Below are 22,507 nucleotides of genomic sequence, written 5' to 3'. Positions count from 1 at the left end.
ACTTTATTATCTGGAAATTATTTACAACCTACAAAATGTTGCAAAAATAGTACAGAGAGTTCCCATGTACCCTTTATACAGCTTTCTCTGGTGATAACATCTTATATAAACATAATATCAAAATCAAGAAATTGAAATTAGTGTGATACAATTAAGCTAAAGACCCTATTCAGATGTCATCAGATTTACATGCATAGATAGTATTGCAAAATTTAGTCATATCTGTGTTAATTTTAAGCATAACAAATTACCCAAAATTTTGTTGCTTAAAGCAGCATACATTTGTTATTCCATAGATTTTGCAGGTCAGGAGTCCAGACACTACTTAGTTGGATGCTTTGCAAGTCTTCAGCCAAGATCAGCGAGGGCTGGGTTCTCATCTAACAGCTCAACTGGGCAAAGGTCTGCTACCAAACTCACACAGGTTGTTGGCAACATTTGTTTCCTTGTGGCTGTAGGAAACCAATGTGCTGCTTGTTCAAAACCAGCAAAAAAGGGAGAATTTTGGTGCAAATTGGCTAGCACACAGTCTTATACAACAATATAATTACAGGAATGATACCTCATCATCTTTCTCATATTTTATTGGTTTGAAGTAGGTCACAGTTCACACACATTCAAGGAGAGGAGATGATATATACAAGGATATAGTGCCAGGAGGTGAGGATCAGGGAGGCCATCTTACGGTTTTAATCACCAACGTAATCAGTATATAGAATCCTCCCAATTTTAACACTTGCCAACCACGATCTGTTCCCTATCACTGTATTATATCCTTATGAGAATTTATATAAATGGAATCATATAGCATATAATCTTTCCACATTGGCTTTTTTCACTCCCCTTAATGCCCTTTAAGATTCATGCAAACTGCTGAATTTTTCAGTAGTTAGGTATTTTTTTATTGCTGAGTAGTATTCAATTTTATGGATGTACCAATTTGTTTATCTGTTTATCCATTGAAGGACATTTGGGTTGTACAAATAAACAATACGAATAAAGCTAGTGTGAGCATTTGTATATAGATTTTTTTTTATTGTGGTTATCTATATATAAAAATAATGAAATTTGCTATTTCAACTATTTTTAAATGTGCTATTCATTGACATTATTTTTACAATGTTTTGCTACTGTCACTCCCTTCATTATTAAAACCTCTTCATCACTCATAACACAAACCCTTCACCCATTAACCAGTAACCCCACAATCTCTTCCCCACCAGACCCTGATAACTGCCACTCTACTGTCTATTTTCATGAATCTCCCCATACTAGACATTTCATATAAGTGAAATCATATAATATTTGTCGTTTTCTATTAACTAATTTCACTTAGCATACTGTTTTCTGGTTTTGCTCGTCCATGATTTGCATGTATCAGAACTTTACTCATTTTTGTGGCTGAATAAAACATTTTGTTCATACTCATTTTTGTGGCTGAATAACACATTTTGTTCATCCATCCGTAGATGGGTTGTTTCCATCTTTTGGATATTTTGAATAATGCTACTATGAACATTGGTATAAAAGTATATGAGTCCCTGCTTTGAGTTATTTAGGGTATACCTAAGAATGAAATTGCATAATTCTATACTTAACTTTTGAGGACCCACCAGACTGCTTTCTGCAATGACTACATCAGTGTAGATTCCCATTAGCAGTGCATGAGAGTTCCAATTTCTCCACACCCTTGCTAACACTTGTTGTTTTCTGTTTTTAGTGACAGCCATCTTAGTAAGAAAAGTGGTATTTCACTGAAGTTTTGATTTGTAATTAGTGCTTTTCATGTCTTGGCCATTTGTATATCTTCTTTAGAGAACTGTTTCAAGTTCTTTGACCATTACTTAATTGAGTTGTCTTTTTGTTTTTGAATTGTAAGAGCTCCTTATGTATTCTGGATATTAAACCTTTATTGGATATGATTTCCAACTATTTTTCCACATTCTGTAGGTTGTTTCACATCTTGATGTCTTTTTTTTTTATTTTATTTTATTTTTTTAAATACCAAACAAACACAAACATTCCTATTTTGAGCATTCTTTCTACATATATAATCAGTAACTCACAATATCATCACATAGTTGCATATTCATCATCATGATCATTTCTTGGAACATTTGCATTTATTCAGAAAAAGAAATAAAACAAAAACAGAAAAAAAATTTATACATACCATACCCCTTACCCCTCCCTTTCATTGATCACTGGCATTTCAAAATAAGTTTATTTTAACATTTGTTCCCCCTATTATTTATTTATTTATTTATTTATTTTTAAATTTTTTTTATTTTAACATTTGTTCCCATTATTTATTTTTATTCCATATTTTCTACTCATCTGTTGACAACGTAGATAAAAGGAGCATCAGACACAAGGTTTTCACAGTCACACAGTCACATTGTGAAAGCTATATCATTATTCAATCATCATCAAGAAACATGGCTACTGGAACACTGCTCTACATTTTCAGGCAGTTCCCTCCAGCCTCTCCATTACATCTTGGATAACAGGGTGACATCTACTTAATGCATAAGAATAACCTCCAGGATAACCTCTCAACTCTCTTTGGAATCTCTCAGCCATTGACACTTTGTCTCATTTCACTCTTCCCCCTTTTGGTCGAGAAGGTTTCCTCAATCCCTTGATGCTGGGTCTCAGCTCATTCTAGAGTTTTTATCAGTTCCTTGATGCTGAATCTCAGCTCATTCTACGATTTCTGTCACCATTCCCCGAAGGGGACTTTGCAAATACTTTTGCACTCACTGATCAAATCACTCTGGGATTCATCAGGGCATCACCTGGACAAACCAACAAAATCTCGGGTCCTATAGTAAGTTCCATGTACTTAAGGTGTTCAATCAACTATCTACATAAGTTATATTAGGAGATGCACTAGTCAAAGTATAGATTTGTACCAAATAAACATTTTTTGCTTTAGTCTCACACATTAGTTGAAATTTTAAAAATTTAGTACCATCTATTTTCAGCACACTGCAGTAATGACATTCTTTTGTTCTTCCTCATGCAAAAACATTTTTTTAATTTGTACATTTAGTCACTATCATTATACACTCTAGGCATTCCTAGATTACACCATCTCAATCTTTATCGTCTTTCTTTGTGATTTCATTTATGCCCCAGCCCTCCTCCCTCTATCATTCTCATATGCAGCTTCTTTCAGTGTTTTAACATAATTGTATTACAGTTAGGTAATATTGTGCTGCCCATTTCTAGGTTTTTGTATTCAATCCTGTTGCACAATCTGTATCCCTTCAGCTCCAGTTACCCAATATCTTACCCTATTTCTATCTCTTGATGGTCTCTGTTACCAAGGAAATATTCCAAGTTTATTCACTAATGTCAGTTCATATCAGTGAGACCATACAGTATTTGTCCTTTTGTCTCTGGCTAATCACACTCAGCATAATGTCCTTAAGGTCCATCCATGTTGTTACATACTTTATAACTTTATTCTGTCTTACAGCTGCATAATATTCCATCTTATGTAAATGTCACAGTTTGTTTAGCCAACCGTCTGTTGATGGACATTTTGTCTGTTTCCATCCCTTGGTAATTGTTAATAATGCTGCTATAAACATTGGTGTGTAAATGTCCATTTGTGTCCTTGGCCTCGTGTCCTTTGAGTAGAGACATCATATAGATGGGTCCTGTTTTTTAATCCGTTCTGCCAGACTATGTCTTTTGATTGGAGAGTTTAATCCATTAACATTCAGTGTTATTATTGCATGGGTAGTACTTTCTTCTACTATTTTGCCTTCTAGATTTTGTATGTCATATCTAATTTTCCTTCTTTTTACCTTTACTCATAGTCTTCCTTTCTACACTCTTCTCCACACATCTCTCTCCTGTCTTTGTATCTGTCTCTAGTGTTCCCTTTAGTATTTCTTGCAGAGCTGGTCTCTTGGTCACAAATTCTCTCAGTGAGTTTTTGTCTGAAAATGTTTTAATTTCTCCCTCATTTTTGAAGGACAATTTTGCTGGATATAGAATTCTTGGTTGGCAGTTTTTCTCTTTGAATAATTTAAATATATTATCCCACTGTCTTCTTTGCCTCCATGGTTTCTGCTGAGAGATCTGCGTATAGTCTTATTGGGCTTCCCTTGTAAGTGATGGATTGCTTTTCTCTTGCTGCTTTCAAGATCCTCTCTTTCTCTTTGACCTCTGACATTCTGATTATTAAATGTCTTGGAGTATGTCTATTTGAATCTCTTCTCTTTGGGGTATGCTGCACTTCTTGGATCTGTAATTTTAAGTCTTTCATAAGAGTTGGGAGATTTTCAGTGATAATTTCCTCCATTAGTTTTTCTCCTCCTTTTCCCTTCTCTTCTCCTTCTGGGACACCCACAGCACGTATATTCATGCACTTCATATTGTCTTTCAATTCCCTGAGTCCCTGCTCATATTTTTCCATTTATTTCCTATAGTTTGTTTCTTGTCGGATTTCAGATGTTCCGTCCTCCAATTCAGAAATCCTATGTTCTGTCTCTCGAAATCTACCATTGTAGGTTTCCATTGTTTTTTTCATTTCTTCTACTGTGTCTTTCATTCCCATAAGTTCTGTGATTTGTTTTTTCAGACTCTCAGTTTCTTTTTGTTCTTTCCTTGTCTTCTTTATATCCTCCCTCAATTCATTGATTTGGTTTTTGATGAGGTTTTCCATGTCTGTTCGTACATTCTGAATTAATTGTTTCAGCTCCTGTATGTCATTTGAATTGTTGGTTTGTTCCTTTGACTGGGCCCTATCTTCAGTTTTCCTAGTGTGATTTGTTATTTTTTGCTGACATCTAGGCATTTAATTACCTTAATTAGTTTATTCTGGAGATTGCTTTCACTTCTCTTACCTAGGGTTTTCTTGCTAGATGAATTTGTTGTCTGTCTGTTCTTTGACATTCCGTTCAGTTTTATCTGGACCTTTAGCTTAAGTTTTGTTTAACAGAGGAGAATTTTTCAGTTCTTGTTTCTTGCCCTGCTTGTGTGGTGCCTTTCCCCCACACACACTTAGGAGGGTCTACTTAGATATTATAGACCACAGCCAGATTTTCCCAGACCAAACTGGCCTCCTATCAGGAGGAGTCACCTGCATCGGTTTTCCCTGAGGGTGAGACGCAGCAGGTTGAAAGACTTTCCTGTGAAGTCTCTGGACTCTGTTTTTCTTTTCCTGCCCAGTATGTGATGCTTGTCTGACTGCAGGTCCCACCAGTGTAAGATGATGCAGTACCTTTAACTTTGGCAGACTCTGGGGGCGTGGTGGAGACAGAGGAGAGGTTGTAGGCTGGTTTTAATGGCTTCAAATTACCAAGCCCTGGTGTCTGAATTCCTTGATGGAGGGATTCCACCTGGGTGGGGCTTCACCCCTCCCCTGGGGAAGGCACAAACTCCAGATAAGCCCCCCAAAGAGCTCACTTCTGCGTATTATGCCTGGGGCACTTGCAGCCTGAAAAGTCCTGCTGCTGTATACAGAGGCAGTCAAGCCTTTGTAGATACACAGCCACAAAAACCTCTGTTTCCTTCTTCCCCCCCCCCCCCCCCACTTTTCTGTCAGTCCTGCCCCCTTGGCACCGGGGCAAAAATGGGCAACCTCCGCTTTGATCAAGTTCACCTAAGCTGGGGCCTATTTTTAGTAGTCTGAATTTGTTAATTAGTTCCACAGTTGGTGTTTGATTGTGCCCAGTCCCTGCTGCTGCTGGTAAAGTCCTTTCCTTTCCCCTCTGGGAAGCGGCCTGTGGGGGGGGGGGTGCGTTGGCCACCACAGCTTTGGGAACTCACAGTTCTGGGGGTTGCTCTCAGCCGGTTCAGCTGGTCCAGACTGGGGTACGCTGTGTGTCTGGTCACTATCGTGGCTCCGGGAGCTGTTCTGTACTGTTTCTGGTTATTTAGTAGTTGTTCTGGAGTACAAACTAAAATGTGCACGTTGTTAAGCCGCCATCTTGACCCAGAAGTCCCCTATTATTTATTTTTATTCCATATGTTCTACTCATCTGTTGACAAGGTAGATAAAAGGAGCTTCAGACACAAGGTTTTCACAACTGACGTCTTTTGATGTACAAAATTTTTTATTTGTACAAAATCCTATTTATCTGGTTTTTTTTCTCTTGTTGTTTGTGCTTTGGTTTCATATCTAAGAATTAATTACTTAATACAAGGTCCTGAAGATTTCCCCATTTTCTTCTAAGAGTTTCATTATTTAGCTCTAATATTTAATATTAATATGATCATATGATTTTTCTTCCTTAGCTTGCTGATGTGATGAATTACATTAATTGGTTTTTGAATGTTGAATCAGCTTTACATGCCTGGAATAAACTCCACTCAGTTTTGACATACAACTATCTTTATGAAACGTTGAATTCAATTTGCTAGTTTTATATTGAGTAGCTTTGAGTCTACGTTCATGATAGAAGTTGACTTGTAATTTTCCTTTCCTTGAAATGCCATTGCCTGGTTTTGGTTTGAGGGTAATTGCATACATGTTCAGGATTGTTGTATCTTCTTTTAGAGCCCCCTTGATCATTATGTAATGCCCTTCTTAATCTCTGATATCTTTCCTTGCCCAAAAATCTGCTTTGTGTGAAATTAATGTATCTATTCCAACATCCTTTAGTATTAGCATTTTATCCTTCTTGATCCCTTTTAATTTAGCTTTGTCTTTATATATAAAGTGAGTTCCTCTGACAACATATATACTTGGTTCTTATTTTTTAAACCACTCTGATATTTGTCTTTTAATTAAGTGTATTTAGACCATTCACATTTAAAGATAGAATGTAATTAATATTTACCATATTTGCAACTATTTTTTATTTTTTTTAAGTTTTTTTTAGTAGTTGCTCTAGAGTTTACAGTATACATTTACTACTAATCAGAGTTCACTTCCAAATGACATTATACTGCTTCATATGTAGCATGGATACCTTATAACAGAGCATTCTCAATTCTTCTCTCTTGTCCTTTAGATCATTGCTGTGATATATTTCATTTATCCATTAGCAGTAATCATCCACTCTGTTGTTACTATTATTTTTTTTAATTAATTGTTATCTCTTAGATCAGTGAAAATAAGAGATTTTATTTTACCTTTTCAAAAGCTCTCAATTTCTTGTAGATCTGGTGTCTAGCCTATGTTATCTTCTTTCTCTCTGAAGAATTTCTTTAACATTTCTTGCAAGGCAGGTATATAGTAACAGGTTTTTTCAGTTTTTGTTTCTCTGAAGAAGTCTCTGTTTCTCCTTCACTGTCAAGAATAATTTTCCTGGATATTGAAATCTAGGTTGGTGCTCTTTTCCTTTCAATGCTTTAGATATTTCACTCTGTTTCTTTCTTCCTTGCAGTGTTTCTGAATTAAGTTGGGCATAATTTTTATCCTTGTTTTTTCTGTATGTAAGTTGCCTCCACCCCCCAGCCCATTTAAAGATTTTCTCTTTGTCTTTGATTTTCAGCAGTTTGAATATGATATGCCTAGGTGTGGATTTTTTGTGTATTTATTCTGCTTGGTGTTCTCTGAGCTTCCTAGATCTGGATCTGTAGTTTGGCAGGACTGCCAAAAGTTTTGGAAATTCTCAGCCATTATTATTTCAAACATTTCTGTTCTCCTCTCTCTCTTTATCCTTCTGGTATTCCCATTACTCATATGCCATGCCTTTTGTGGTTGTCCAGTAGTTCTTCTCTATTTTGTTCCTTTTTTTTCTCTCTTCAGTTTTCAGTTTGGGAAGTTTCTGTTGACATATTTTCAAGCTCACGATTCTTTCCTTGTGGTTGTGTCCCATCTACTGGTGAGCTCATCAAAGGCATTCTTTATTTCTGAAAAAGTGTTTTTGATTTCTTGGATTTCTCTTTTACTCTCTTAGAGTGTTCATCTCTCTGCTTTTATTGCTCCTCTCTTCTTGCATGTTTTCCATCTAATCCCCTAGAGCACTTACTATATTGATCATAGTTATTTTTAAATCTATGGTTTTTGTCAGGGTTTTATTATTTCAACATCTCTGCATTGTCTAAGTCTGGCTCTAATGTTGCCCTGTCTCTTCAGGCCATGTTTTTTTGCCCTTTAGTATGCCCTGTAATTTTTATTGAAAGACATGATATATTAAATAAAATGTACTGAAATTAATAGATCTTTAGTGTGAGATTTTGTTTACTTGGCTAGGTATAAAGCTATCTTTACTATTTGCTGTAGCCCTCGGAGTCAGAGGCTAAAATACCCTCTGGTGTCCTTTGTTTTGTCTCTCTTGTTGATTGTCTTTAGTTTCCCTAAAGATCCTTCTTAAATAGGGTCTGAGCCTGTAGTTTGTTTGTTTTTTTAATCTCTAATCCCTTCTTATTGCATAGGAGCCCTGTTAATGTTGTAGTAAATTGTGGGCAAAGGGAAGACATTTTATAATATAAGCCCATGATTAATTCTGAGTCTTTTAGTGAGTTTCTATCCCTGGTTTCTGACCTTCACAAGTGCTTCTTGTTCTTTATCCCTCCCCCTTTTATTTCATTGATTTTACTATTTCAATTTCATTGATTCCTTTTTTTATTATTATTTCCTTCTGTATGCTTTGGGTTTATTTTCCTCTCTTTTTCTGATTTCTTGGGGTGGAAGTTTAGATTATTGATTGGTGACCTTTCCTCTTTTTTTTTCTCATTGTTAGGTAAAATTTTTTTTCTTTATTAGAGCAGTTGTACATTACATAACAATCATGCATGAAATATAACATCCCACCTACCACTCTGTTGCTAGCACCTTGCTTTGGTGTGGAATATTTGTAGGTAACTAAGTTTTTTTTTTTTTTTTTTTTTGTATGCTGTGTGGCAGGGATCGCGATTCTCATTCTTTTTCCATGTGAGTAACCCCTTTTTGCAGCACCATTTGTTGTATTTGTGTTTGTTTGCTTGCTTGCTTGTTTGGGAAGTGCGCGGGCTGGAAATTAAACCCCTTTCTCTGCATGACCGATGAGAATTCTACCACAGAACTACCCTTGCTACCCGCAGTTAACTAAGTTTTATTAGAAAGTTCAAAGAATACAATTTCCGAATATTTTTCACGTGGTGGTTAGAACTAACATTTGAAATCTGATTTTTGAATTTCAATTTAGTAATTGATAGGCTTACCACACTCCTGGAAAATCTCAGCAAGATGGATGAATACTTCACACTCACAACAGAACAATATTTAGATCCTTGAGCAGTGATTTAGACTTAGTGGGACTGATCTCTTCCTTAGTTTTCAGGGACAAGGCACAGCGTTTCCTAAGCTTGGTTCTTTTCCTTCTCCAGTACTTAAATGACTAACAAACTGTATGCTTTACCTTTTTCAATGGAGAATTTATAGGTAGTACCACCGTAGGTCCATGTCCTACTTAAGCCCCATCTTTTGAAAAATGGAAGGAACTGGGAAGGAAAAGAAAAGCACCACTAAAGCCAGCTAAATTTTTTAACCTAGTAATCTTTTCCATACTACTACTATACTCCTTCATATGTTGAAGCAAAAGTAACAGACACATTCCTTTTATGCTTTTCAACTTTGACTCACCTCTCTCAAATCTTTTAATCTGTTTTAAAGCATGTTTGAAATGTTTCAAATAACATTTCATTGGTGGGCTTATGGCAACAGGATTCCCTTGATGAAACTATAAGCTGTGGCAGATTTGAAATAGTATAAATTAGACCCTGATACAGTATTAAATTTATCTTTCTACGTGTAATAACAATACACAGTGGGATGTTTTCATGCAATAAGATATAATCTTTAAGACCAAGAGAGGATATACAAAACTATTCTATATAATCTGATATATTTTACTGTATAGTAAGAATAAATATATCCGAACAAAAAGCCTGAGCTCTGTTTGTTTCTAGGGAAGTCGCTGGTTACTTTGTAGGGCTTAAAGCTGAATATTCTTCAGATACCAGGCAGAAAAGTTTGACCTGTCACATTTAAAACTGTCTCGTCACTATAAAGTAAAGGTCTTCAATCTAGAAACAATAACAAAAACACACAAACCAAATGAAGATATACTGAAATTTAATCATTCTTAAAAGCTGTTATTTAATAGGCCTATAAAACACAAGAAGAAATATTAGATAGCGTTGGTTTAGTATATTATATATTTTAGCTTTGAAAGCTATAGAAATCAGTTATCCCAGTTTTTTCCTTAAAAAGACCCATTTTTCCAAAGCATTAAGCACAGTTTTAATTAGAATATAATGACAGAATATTTTATAATGTTTTAAATATAAAATGAAGTCAATGATTAAAAAAAGTTACCTATTGCAATGAGTTGAAGGGAAATTTCATGATCTAGATCATAGATATAAAGTATAGTGGTTCAACTTTTTAGTGCTTGACAGGGAAGAATCATAATAAAAAAGGTCAATATGAAATAATTTGTTATAGTAGCATTATCTAGCATTTCAAATTCATCAGTTTTCTTTTATATAATTGTGTTAGTTAGATTCAGTTGTCAACTTGGCCAGGTGAGCATACCTAGGTCTGTTGCTGCGGACATAACCAATGGTACATGAACCTCATCTGTTGCTAATTACATCTGCAATCGGCTAGGAGGCGTGTCTGCTGCAGTGAGTGACGTTTGACTTAATTGGCTGGTGCTCAAATGAGAGAGTATAACGTAGCACAGCCAAGCAGCTCAGCATTCCTCATCTCAGGACTTGCAGCTCAGCCCAGGCCTTTGGAGATGCAGAAAGAAGTCACCCCGGGGAAAGTTGTTGGAACCCAGGGGCCTGGAGGGAAGACCAGCAGAGATCATCCTGTGCCTTCCACGTAAGAAAGAATTTCCATGGAAAGTTAGCTGCCTTTCCTCTGAAGAACTAACAAAATAAATCCCCTTTTATTGAAAGCCAATCCATCTCTGGTGTGTTGCATTCCGACAGCTAGCAAACTAGAACAATAATCATATTAGAGTCAAGTGTATTTATTTTCACATCTGTAATAACTGTTATTGCAAAGGAGAAATACTCCTGTCTTATTTTCCAAGAGATATACACAGGGCAATTTTTTTCTCAAGGGAACTTTTGCAAGCCAATATAAGATCTGAATATCTGAATTCTATACATATGTGCTAGTTTGGAATGATGTATGTACCCTCGAAAAGCCATGTTTTAGTCCTAAACCCATTTTGTAGGGGCATCCGTTTCTTCTGATCCCTATTCTGTATTGTATGTTTGAAACTGTAATTAGATCATCTCCCTGGAGATATGATTTAATCAAGAGTGGTTGTTAAACTGGATTAGGTAGAGGCGTGTCTCCACCCTTTTGGGTGGGTCTTGATAAGTTTCTCGAGTCCTATAAAAGAGGAAACATTTTGGAAAATGAGAGAGATTCTGAGAGAGCAGAGAATGCTATAGTACCATGAAGTAGAGTCCATCAGCTGGCGACCTTTGGAGATGAAGAAGGAAAATGCCTCCCGGGGAGCTTCATGAAACAGGAAACCAGGAGAAGAAGGTAGCAGATGACGCCATGTTTGCCATGTGCCCTTCCAGATGAGAGAGGAATCCTGACCATATTCATCATGTGCCTTTCCAGATGAGAGAGGAACTCTGACTGTGTGCATCATGTGCCATTCCACTTGAGAGATAAACTCTGAACTTCATCAGCCTTCTTAAACCAAGGTATCTTTCCCTGGATGCCCTAGATTGGACACTTCTGTAGACTTGTTTTAATTGGGACATTTTTCTTGGCCTTAGGACTGTAAACTAGCAACTTATTAAATTCCCCTTTTTGAAAGCCATTCTGTTTCTGATATATTGCATTCTAACAGCTAGCAAACTAGAACAACATAATATATAAAACAGGAGGAGCCTCTTCAGATTTATTTTTTGGAGTTTGCAATGCTGGCACTTTCCATTTAGGCAACAGTTCTTCATTCTTGTAATCTGGCTCAGAGCTGCTGCTTACTGTGGGTCTCGAGCAGCAGACATGATTTCTTTTTAGGCTGCTTCTTTCCTACTGGTGTTTTTCTATCTGTCTGACCAGATCATAAAATATCTCATTAACATTGATCTTTGACTTTGCAGAAGATTCTAAAAAGATGCAGTTATACCACTGTCTTGCTGAATTCTGACCCTGTTCTTTACCAACTACTCACTCAGCTTCCAGGTCCCATTTATTGCCATCCAAAATCAGTGGAACATCTGTATTCTTAGCCCATATAATCTGCTCCTTCAGGTCCCGTAAGTCATTAAAGACTGAGCTATGATAGAAAATGCTGCTGTAAACCCTTGGCCATTCTTTACATGCAAATTTCTCATTGCTGTGAATTGCTTTGTCCCTGTGGTATCCAGAATTTCGAGCATACACTGTTGGCAGTCCACTTCAGCTTGCTTTCTGTAGGAATCTTTTATCGTTGGATCATGGTTTTCCACAAAAATTCCCTGAACAAATTGAACTGTCAAAGCAGACTTACCCCTGCCTCCTGAATCAAAGACCATTAGCTTGTGCTCATGCACTGTGTGGTCTATTTAAGTACTGACAATCTCCTCCTCTTCTTTCTCCCTCTTCTCAGCCATGGAACCTGCTGCAGCTCTTTTTTCCTCTTTTGTAATGTAAACATTTTAATGCTATAAATTTCCCTCTCAATACTGCTTTAGCTACACCTCATACATTTTAATACTTATATTTTCACTTCTATGTATTCAGAATATACAACATATGCAGTTCTGAATATTATGAATTTCCTTGGATGCTTTCTCTTTAAACGGTGGGTTATTTAAAAGTATGCATTTGATTTCCAAATGTTTGGATATTTTCTTGTCTTTCTGTTATTCACAGAGGTTTGCTATTATTTGTTTTTGTTTTGTTCTTTCTGTTTATTCCTCCTTTTCTTCCCTTTCTTACCTTCCTAAAGGTTGTTTGAACATTTTTTTCTAATTGCATTTTGATTTGTTTACTATTTTTGAGTATATCTCCAGTTTTTTTCCCTTTTTTTGGTGGTGGTTCTAGGGTTTACAATATACATGTGTATTGTATACAATACAATATGTATACAGTATTGTATATAGACTGTTGGTCTGAACATTTTACCACTGTGTGAAATGTAGAAACCTTCCTTCTGTTTAGGCCCCTTTATCCTCCCCCCATTTAAAAAAATATAATTTTCATAATTATTTCCTTCATATACATTGAGTAACAGGTCAGATGATAAAGTTTTATCTTCACCTGCCAATCATGATTTTAAAAATCAATCATAATAGAGGAGAATATCAATCTATTACATTTCTTTCTTCTTTCTTTCTGTTACCATTTTCTTTTGGTTTGGAGAATTTCCTTGAGCCATTATTTAGGGTTATGACTACTGGCAACAAATTCTACTTTCTCTTTGTCTGAGAATGTTTTTATTTCTAAAAACTAACTAATAAAAACTAATGTTTTTATTTTTAAAAACTAACATTTTAAAACTCACTGGAGGGGCTCAATAGAAGGTTGGAAATGACAAGAGGAAAGAATTATTAAACTTAAAGACAAATCAATAGAAGTTCCTCTATCTGAACCATAGAAAGAAAATAGAATGAAAAAAAAAATGAAAAGACCTCAAAGATCTGTAGTACATAACAAAGATCTAATATTTGTGTATGGGACCCACAGAAGGAGAAGAGATGTAGTGTGTGGCTGAAAAACAATTTTTTTAATGGCAGCAAACTTCTAAAATCTGATGAAAGGCATAAATCTACAGATTCAAGAAGATGAGTGAACTACAAATAGGACAACAGAAAGAAAAGCAAATAAAGCCAAGACATTTCAAATCAAACTTCTGAAAACTACAAAGAAAACATCTTTTGAAAACAGCTAGAGAGAAATGATGAGTTGCTCAGCAGAATAATAAAAACCAGAACAAAGTACCACACAATTTAACTTGAGCCATTATTTAGGGTTATGACTACTGGCAACAAATTCTACTTTTTCTTTGTCTGAGAATGTTTTTATTTCCCCTTTATTGCTGATGGATATTTTCATTGGGTATAAAATTTGGTGTTCTTTTCTTTAAGCAGTTAAATTGTGTGGTACTTTGTTCTGGTTTTTATTATTCTGCTGAGCAATTCATCATCTCTCTCTAGCTGTTTTCAAAAAATGTCTTCTTTGTAGTTTTCAGAAGTTTGATTTGAAGTGTCTTGGCTTTATTTGCTTTTCTTTCTGTTGTCCTATTTGTAGTTCACTCATCTTCTTGAATCTGTAGATTTATGCCTTTCATCAGATTTTAGAAGTTTGCTGCCATTAAAAAAATTGTTTTTCAGCCACACACTACATCTCTTCTCCTTCTGTGGGTCCCATACACAAATATTAGATCTTTGTTATGTACTACAGATCTTTGAGGTCTTTTCATTTTTTTTTCATTCTATTTTCTTTCTATGGTTCAGATAGAGGAACTTCTATTGATTTGTCTTTAAGTTTAATAATTCTTTCCTCTTGTCATTTCCAACCTTCTATTGAGCCCCTCCAGTGAGTTTTAAAATGTTAGTTTTTATATTTCTTAGTTCTATTATTTCTTTGTTCCTTTTTTACATCTTCTATTATTTCCTAAGGTTTTCTATTCATAATTGCTGTTTAAGCATTTTTATTGAGGTCTTTAAAATCCTTGTCAATTTCACCATCTTTTTTGGCATCTATTAATTGTCTTTTGTCAGTTAAAATGCAATTTTCTTGCTTCTCAATCTGAATCATTTTCGATTATATTCTGGACATTTTGGGAATTGGTATTATGCTGTTAAACTCTATATTCTATTTAATTCTTCTGTTTTAGCAGGCATATTTTAGTAGGCAGGCACCTTGTTTTAGGTTAAGCACACAGAACTGGACCTACTTTTGTGGATTGTAGTTTCAATCCTAATCAAGTTTTCAGGGCCTTTGCACTGTGATTCTGGTCTGCTTAATTTGTATAACCTAAAGGGTATTCTGAAAATCTGGGTTTCACAGTGTAGTTCATTTCTTAAAATTTTTTACTTATTAATTTTGGTCATTTTCATATGTGGATTTCTAAGCATTATGCCCATGATTTCTCATGAAGATGTAAAGAAACTTTTCTCCGTCTTCCTCCTCTCCAAGATCTTCCCCGCAATCTCTTATTAGTTGCTTGCCATTGTGGGGTGGGGGTGTAATTCTAGACTCCACAGTTGGTCTTCATTGACAAAATACCATTGAAAGAGGGTTGTACCACTTCAGATCACCTGCTGTTGCCTGGTGGGTGTCAAATGCCTAAAAATTCCCCCTCGTTATCAGCTGATACCACTCGGCTAGGGACAGGAGCACTGCACATCTTCTACTGCCAAATATGGAGACAAGATCATACTCCCTACTGTGTCTCCTCAAGCACCACTAAGGTTGAAGAGGAGAATGTCACTCTTGTGTGCTTTCTTTTGTAGGGTGGGAGTGCAGATTTTCTGCTACATCTCTAGAATGCAGTACTGAAGTAGGAAACACTGTCCTAGGTCCAGTGCTACTTTTAGGTACAGGGCAGTGGACATGATTCCCTAATCAGTCTCTGCTTATTAGAGGCGAGGGGAGCTCTATTCTGTCCTCTTGCTGCTGCCAGGTGGAGAACATTTTGGACATTCCACTTCTTCTCTGCAGGTACAACACTGGTAGAGGTGGAACACACTGCCTCAAGGTGCATGCTAATGCTACACTGCCCAGGCCGCTCCTGCTGCCAGGTGAAAAGTCCAGACTCCTTACTCAATCTCCCCTGGCACCGCACACAGTCTGGAGAAGCTGTGTATTCCTCAAATCCTGAAGTTCCGCCTCCCTCTTTCCTCCTTTCAGAGTCCTTTAATGATTGGACTTAGAGGCAAAGTTTAATTTTTATCACATCTTATCAAGGATATAATATCAACTTGATTTATCATTTTCAATGTCAACATTGATCATCTTATTTAAGTAGTATTTACCGGTTTTCTCCTGAGTGTAGATTTACTCTTTCCCTGTCCTGCCTTCCATTTTGTACTGTTTGGAAGGATGTCACTGTGCCCAGCCCATACTTTAGGAGTAGGGAGTTATGTTCTAAATTATTTCAGAATCTTTTAAGTGGGAAATTTGTCTCTTCTCCCTAATTTATTTACTTAACTATCTATTATGTCACCAGTGACTCATGGATATTTATTTTATAATTCAATACCATGTTATAATGCAATACTATTGTTTCTTATTATTCTTTTATTTCTTAAATTGTTCCATTTTTGGCCTCTGGGAGCTTTTTCTTGTGGCTCCTGTGCCCCTTTGACATATCTTCATCAGAGTGGAGTGTTTGGGATTTCTTTTGAGCACGTCCTTACTTTTTGAAACGAGAAGATCTTGTACAGTCATTTTGTATATTTCCTGCAGTCAGTTGTAGTATCGTTCCAGTTCTACGATCAGCCATTTCTCTAAGAAAAAAAGACTACATAAAATAAAACCAGAATTTACTAGTGTCACTCTGTGGAACAACATGGAAACCTGACTCATTAGTTGTAGTTTTATGGTATAAAACAAGGTTATTTAGAGTGTACAAGCACTTATAAGAAATATCAGTCTGAATATTGGAACAAAAACATGTAGCTCTGTAGTGCAGTTATCTTACTAAATTACAAAGATAAAATTTAAAGTTTCAAAGCAGGGAACTAGATACACTAGTTGAGATTCTTTGCTTTGTGATAGGAAAAGTACAAGTCAAACTGGCTGAAGCAAAAAAGTAATCGGTTGGCACCGGGACTCTAAAAAGTTAAGGGTAAAGGGGTATGTTTACTTCGAAGCATTGTTGGGTTTTAATGTTCAAGCTGTGTTCTCAAGTGATCTTTTCTCTTTAATTCTCATCTTTTGTGTTTTTTGGGGGGGGTGGGGCGGTTAGCTTTGTTTTCTGGTGCATTATGATACAAAAGATAAAAGGTCTTCCTCCCCTCCCAGTAGTTTCAGACTCTAATGGTCTTTGCAACTGTTGTTCACTGGAGTATGGCATCTCTATCAGTCCCTGAAAGAGGAGTCTTAATAGTCCTTCTCCAGTCACATGCCGACCCACAGATTAATCGTTGAATCTAAGGGTTGGATACTGTGGCCCATATGCAGCATATAGCAGGGATAGTAGATCCTTGATTGAAAGGACCTACACAATCTAATGACATATAAGAAGGACAGTTCCAGTGGGAAGGAAAGTAAGGTAATTTTTAAGAAAACAAATCATCTTAAAATAGCGAGCACCTTTATGTTTTTTTTTTTTTTAATGGAGGATTGTTGTCTCTACCTATGTCCTTAAATTTGCTTGGGGTGGGAGAGGGAGGGATTAAGCAGGAAAGGAAAGGAAAAATGTATTTTTCTACATAATGATAATGTTACAACATCCCTATCTCTCAAGTTAGTTTGTTTTACTTTTATTCATTGAGAGTCAATAAAAGTAATTAATAATAACTGTACTTAAAGGGACCACTAACAATGATTTATTATTTCTCAGGATTCTGTGGGTATACTGAGTAGTTTGTCTGCTGGTCTTGCCTGGGCTTACTATTGCAGCTGCATTCAGCTAGCTGGTGGCTAAGCTCTAAACTGGACTAGAATGTCTACTGTGGCCTTGCATGTCTGACACCTCAGCTGGGATGACTAGAACAGCTGGGTGCTTTGGCTTTTTTCAGCATGGTCTCTCTCATCCTCGAGGGCCTTCCTCTCTAGTAGAATAGCCTAGACTTCCTTATATAGCAGTAGGTTTTTCAAGAGTGGAAACAGAAGCTGAGTCCTCTTGACACATGCACATGAAACTCCTTGAACATTATCAATATGTGACATCCACCACATTCTGTGAAAAAAAGTCAATTCTGTGGGGAGGCAGGATTCATTTGTGATCATTTTCTAAGAATTCATTGTAACCTCATAACTGTTTTCCTTGTTCCCCTCAAATTTATTCTTAATACTGCAGTTTAGACTTGTTATGTCTTTGCCTGAAGAGACCTGGTTTTGACTCCATTTCATTCAGAGTAAAAACCAAAATCTTTATATTGGCTTATGAGACCCTATATGATCTGATTTACTCAAATGAGGATTTTTAAAAAATTTTTAAAAAGAGAAATCCAAAGGTAATCAGTCTAGGATTTGTGTAGCAGTTCAGTAAACTAATCAGGGACTTGATCTTTATTGTCACAAGATAGCTGCTGTATCTTCAGGCATTGGGTCTGAATTCCTGGCAAAAAGAAAGGGAGAAGTAGAAGCTTCCCCCCAAATCCTGAGCTTGCTTCATTCACTTTGATAAGAATTGTTCTATGACTACTTCTAGTTGCAAAAGAGTCTGGTGAAATGAGAATTTTATCGGTACACTTTGTTGCATCTGACAAAATAAGTTTTCTTATAAGGACAATGAAAGGATGCCTATTATGTAGGCGGTTTTATTTATAAAGAAAGATATTTTGCATGTCTTTCTTAATATATTGGAAACCTGAAATAAAAAGGGATCATGTCTAACATTCAGTACATGTTTTGAATTAATGAATTTTTTTTTTAAACTAAAAGATAGGAATGCCAAACAGTTTTGCAGATGAGCAGACAGTCACAGAGAGATTGGATAACATGCTTGGACTGCATAGCTAGTGATAGAAGATTACCATTAGAACTCCTTTCTTGCTTTCTGGCAGAGAGTACTTGTCTCCAAGACACAGGCTTGAATTAGAGTGACATAAGAGAGGAAGAGGAAGAGGAAACGTGTTCTGTCATTGTTCCTGGCTTTAGGAATGTAATTCTGTTGATTAATGTAAAGCAATCAGGGCAAGGGGAAATAGGTGCTCCAAAGAACTCTTCTAAAAAAGGCGGTATGGGTAAAGAACACCAAACTAGGAGTCAGGAGAACTAGTATTTTCAACCCAACCATGTCACTGACTTTTCTTTGTGACCTTAGGCAAGTTGCTTAGCTGCTTTGAACCTGTTTTCCTCAAAACTAAAATCAAAGGAGTTAGACTAAATGATCTTTGAAATTCCTTCTATCTAAAACAATATATGGTTCATTGTACCTGGTGGGTTTTTAAAGGTACTCTAACATTTCTTGGCATTTAGCAGGTCATACTGTTTTCTATTTCTGAAATGTAGAGAAACAGCTTTTTTCCTTCTTCTCTGGGAACTTTGCCAATGAGGAGTAAACATCCTCTCCTCTCCCTAAATGAGGAGAGGTCACAAGTGACAGACGTTTTTCTTCATTTTGTTCTTTGAATCTGGTCTTGTTCTTATTTTAGTATTTTACTTAATTTTTCTTTGAGTTTTTTGAAGTATAGTAAAGTGAAAATGTTAATTTATATTTTAGTCTAAAGATCAGAAATTTCATTATTTTATGAAATAAAAATAATTGTGTTTATTAAATACATACTATAACACATTTGTGTATTTGAAATACTTAGCTGGCAAATAATGTGGTCTAAATAGAGTGGAATATGTAGTCTCATCCCTTGCAGTAGAATTGTGTTCACTAAAAATAGCATAGTTAAATAGCAAATATACTGTAGTACAAAATACTAAGCTTTTATATTTGTCAAAATTGAAATAAAGTAAAAGTTTTGGTTTCTTTTAAATAATACCTTTTTCTCCCTTTCCCTAATAGAGAGGCAGTACATATTCCTTGCTAAAATATTGAATAAATATGGAAAACTTTGAAGAAGAAAATAAATCTTAGTTTTTCTGTCCAGATATGATTAATATATTAGTCTGTTTTTAGTATTTTTTATTCATATTTTAAACATAATTTGAAATAAAACTCTATGTATATAAGAGTATGTCAGAGTATACACACTGCTATGGAATAATGAAGGGAATAAAGAAGAAACCTTTCCTTATTACCTAGACTATCTGACATTCTTTTGTTATGACACTTTCTTAGCATTAAGAACTTTCTCTTTCCTGTAAGTTGATTTAAAGCTCCTGCTATTTATAAGCTTTCTAAGAAAAGGGGGACTGTTACCAGCATAGAGCCTTTACATTTGTTAGTTCAACTTAAAAATTACTGCCTCGATAGTCCTAAAAAAGAATGAAGTCCTGATATATGCTACAACATGGATGAACCTTGAAGACGTCATGTTTAATGAAATGAGCCAGACACAAAAGGACAAATACTGTACTATCTTACTTAGGTGAAGTAATTAGAATATGCAAATTCAGCCAGAAATTAGAATTTAGGTTACTAGGGGTGGGGATGAGGAATGGAGAGTTAATGCTTAAATTGGTACAAAGTTTCTGTTTGAAATGATGGAAGAGTTTTGGTAATGGATGATGGTGATGGTAACACAACATTATGAATGTAATGAACACCATTGAATCATGTATTTAAAGTGGTTAAAGTGGGAAATTTTGTTGTGTATATGTTACTAGAATTAAAAGAAAAACAAATATAGAATTGTACAACAAAGTGTAGGATTTTTGTTTTACATGTTTTCAACTTACTTTTTATGAAGTCTTTTTTCTTATCTTATCACTGGCCTCTGGCCAAAATTACAGTTGGAACATTTTTTGTCCATTTAGTAGGTAAAAATAATATGGTCTTTTCAGTCATAGCACTATTTTACTTTAATGCAAATTGATTCATATGTGAATTCATATGTGAATTCATATGTGGCAGAGGATGTTCTAAGTATAATATGGTAATCTTTCCCAGAGTTTTCATGTGGAATTATTCCCAGAATGTTAATATTTTAAGTGAGGTGGGGGTTTTTTTGGTAATTTTAGAGAAAGCTTTAGCAATATATGAGAACTTTAAGATAAAGGCAGAAATTCTGTAGACGTTTGATATATTCTCTGTATTTTAGACCTATGTTACTACTAATGAAAGTCTTCTCTCAAACTAAAAATGTCATTGATTTGTAGCCAAAATGTCTTTCTCTTTGTTTGCTTTTGTTGTTTTAATTTTGTTTATCTTATTTGCAATTTGGTGTGACCTTCCAGTTAAAGGATTATTATCATTCTTCAGTTCTGGAAAATTCTCATCTGTTTATCTCTTCATATAGTGTTTCTCTCCCCCAGCTTCTTTATTCTCGTACTGTGGTGCTCTTATTAGATGAATCTTGGATCTTCTCATTCTATCATCAGTGCTTCCTCTTTTTCATAATTTTTATCTTTTTATCTCTGATGAATTGAATAATTTCCTCGGGTTTATCTAATCTGTCATTTAATCTATCCAATGAGTTTTTAATTTGTATTGGTTCCTTTGAAAATTCACTAATGTTTAATCTTTGTTAAAAAAATTCCTTCTTTTGTTTGATCACTTGAATCATACAATATATCTTGATTGTTCTAGTACAGATCTTAATGATATTAATCAGTGGTTTTCTTGTGTTTGAATTTGACCCATTCAATTTACTGTATTAAGGATATAGTTGATAAGAAATTTAAAGTACACTGCAAAGTAGGTGGGATTAGCCATGGAAGACTTTTAAAATATTTTTGAGCAAGTATTTGGTCATAGTAGACTTAGACTGATAGTGAAGGAAATATGGCATAAGAAACAAGTGGTAAAGAATGTTAACAGCGAAGTGTTAGATTAGCTTGAATAGAGTGACTATGCTGGTGATTTCAGAGGTCAGAGGTGGGAAAATTGTGTTTCTTTTATATACAGGTGGTTGGTAGAGGATCCTAAACATTGTTGAGTATAATATTCTGCTTAGAATTGGGTCATGTATGTGTGTGTTTTGTGTGCATGTGTCTTTCTCATCTCTGCAGCTTTTGAGCACATTAGTGGATCTTACTGCTTTGTTTTGAAAAGATGAGAAGGGATATCTCCTTTACTGCGGGGGAGGCATGAAAATAGAAAAAGTAGAGTAGAAAATGGTTGTTGATTAAAATTGTCAGCATAAATATAATGTAGATGTTGTAGACAGATACTAATGTTTCAGAATCTACTGAAACAAGGTTATCACTGAACTTTTTTACTGGTTAAATAGCTGTTTTACTGAGACTAATTTAACTTAGGTCAAGATTATTTCATTGCGTAATAGTAATTTCTGGCGTTTAGGATATGGTTGGTTTTTTTTAGGATAGAGACATAATTCATAGATGAAAATTTTTATTTCAGTATATTTCAAACACAAGGAAATTATGTTTTCCAGTAAATTTTACACTTAATATTGCACCTAAAATTTTTAATAGAAAGTAGTGTAACCTTTTCTATCTGCTGTCAGATGGCATTTGTTTATCTTCAATTATTAATTAATTATATTGTATGTATACTTTTCTCCTTTCCAAAAGGTATATGAGCCACATCACAACAAACAATGAAAGTAAAATATGGTTACTAAGAGAAAAAATTAGGCCCATGTACAAAGTCCCTTGAGAGACTGGAGAAAAAATGTGGAACTGTTAAACTTTACCAATGGGGAAACTCCTGATAATTGCCCGAAACATTAGGGACTCTCAAGTCAATAGGCCAAGCCCTTGATCTTGAGGCTTCCTCTTATGAAGCTTTTATCTGTGGTGAAGAAGCTAAGCCAACCTGTAGTTATGTCTAAGAGTTACTAGCAGGAAACCTCTTTTGTTGCTCAGATGTGGCCTCTCTCTCTCTCTAAGCACAACTCT

The 22,507-nt window shown here is 35.4% G+C and overlaps 1 protein-coding gene and 1 pseudogene across 3 annotated transcripts in view; one reads left to right on the top strand and one right to left on the bottom strand.

Moving 5' to 3' along the window:
• Nucleotides 1-22,507, top strand: part of PKN2 (protein kinase N2) — a 158,265-nt gene that overhangs the window by 41,177 nt on the left and 94,581 nt on the right. The gene's annotated exons all lie outside the window — the stretch shown is intronic.
• On the bottom strand, nt 11,893-14,674 carry LOC143650928 (ras-related protein Rap-1A pseudogene; annotated as a pseudogene).

This window comes from Tamandua tetradactyla, chromosome 11 (assembly GCF_023851605.1).
Source record: "Tamandua tetradactyla isolate mTamTet1 chromosome 11, mTamTet1.pri, whole genome shotgun sequence".
NCBI lineage: Eukaryota > Metazoa > Chordata > Mammalia > Pilosa > Myrmecophagidae > Tamandua > Tamandua tetradactyla.
The sequence above is the reverse complement of the archived record's forward strand: the minus strand, read 5'-3'. Positions and strand labels throughout refer to the sequence as shown.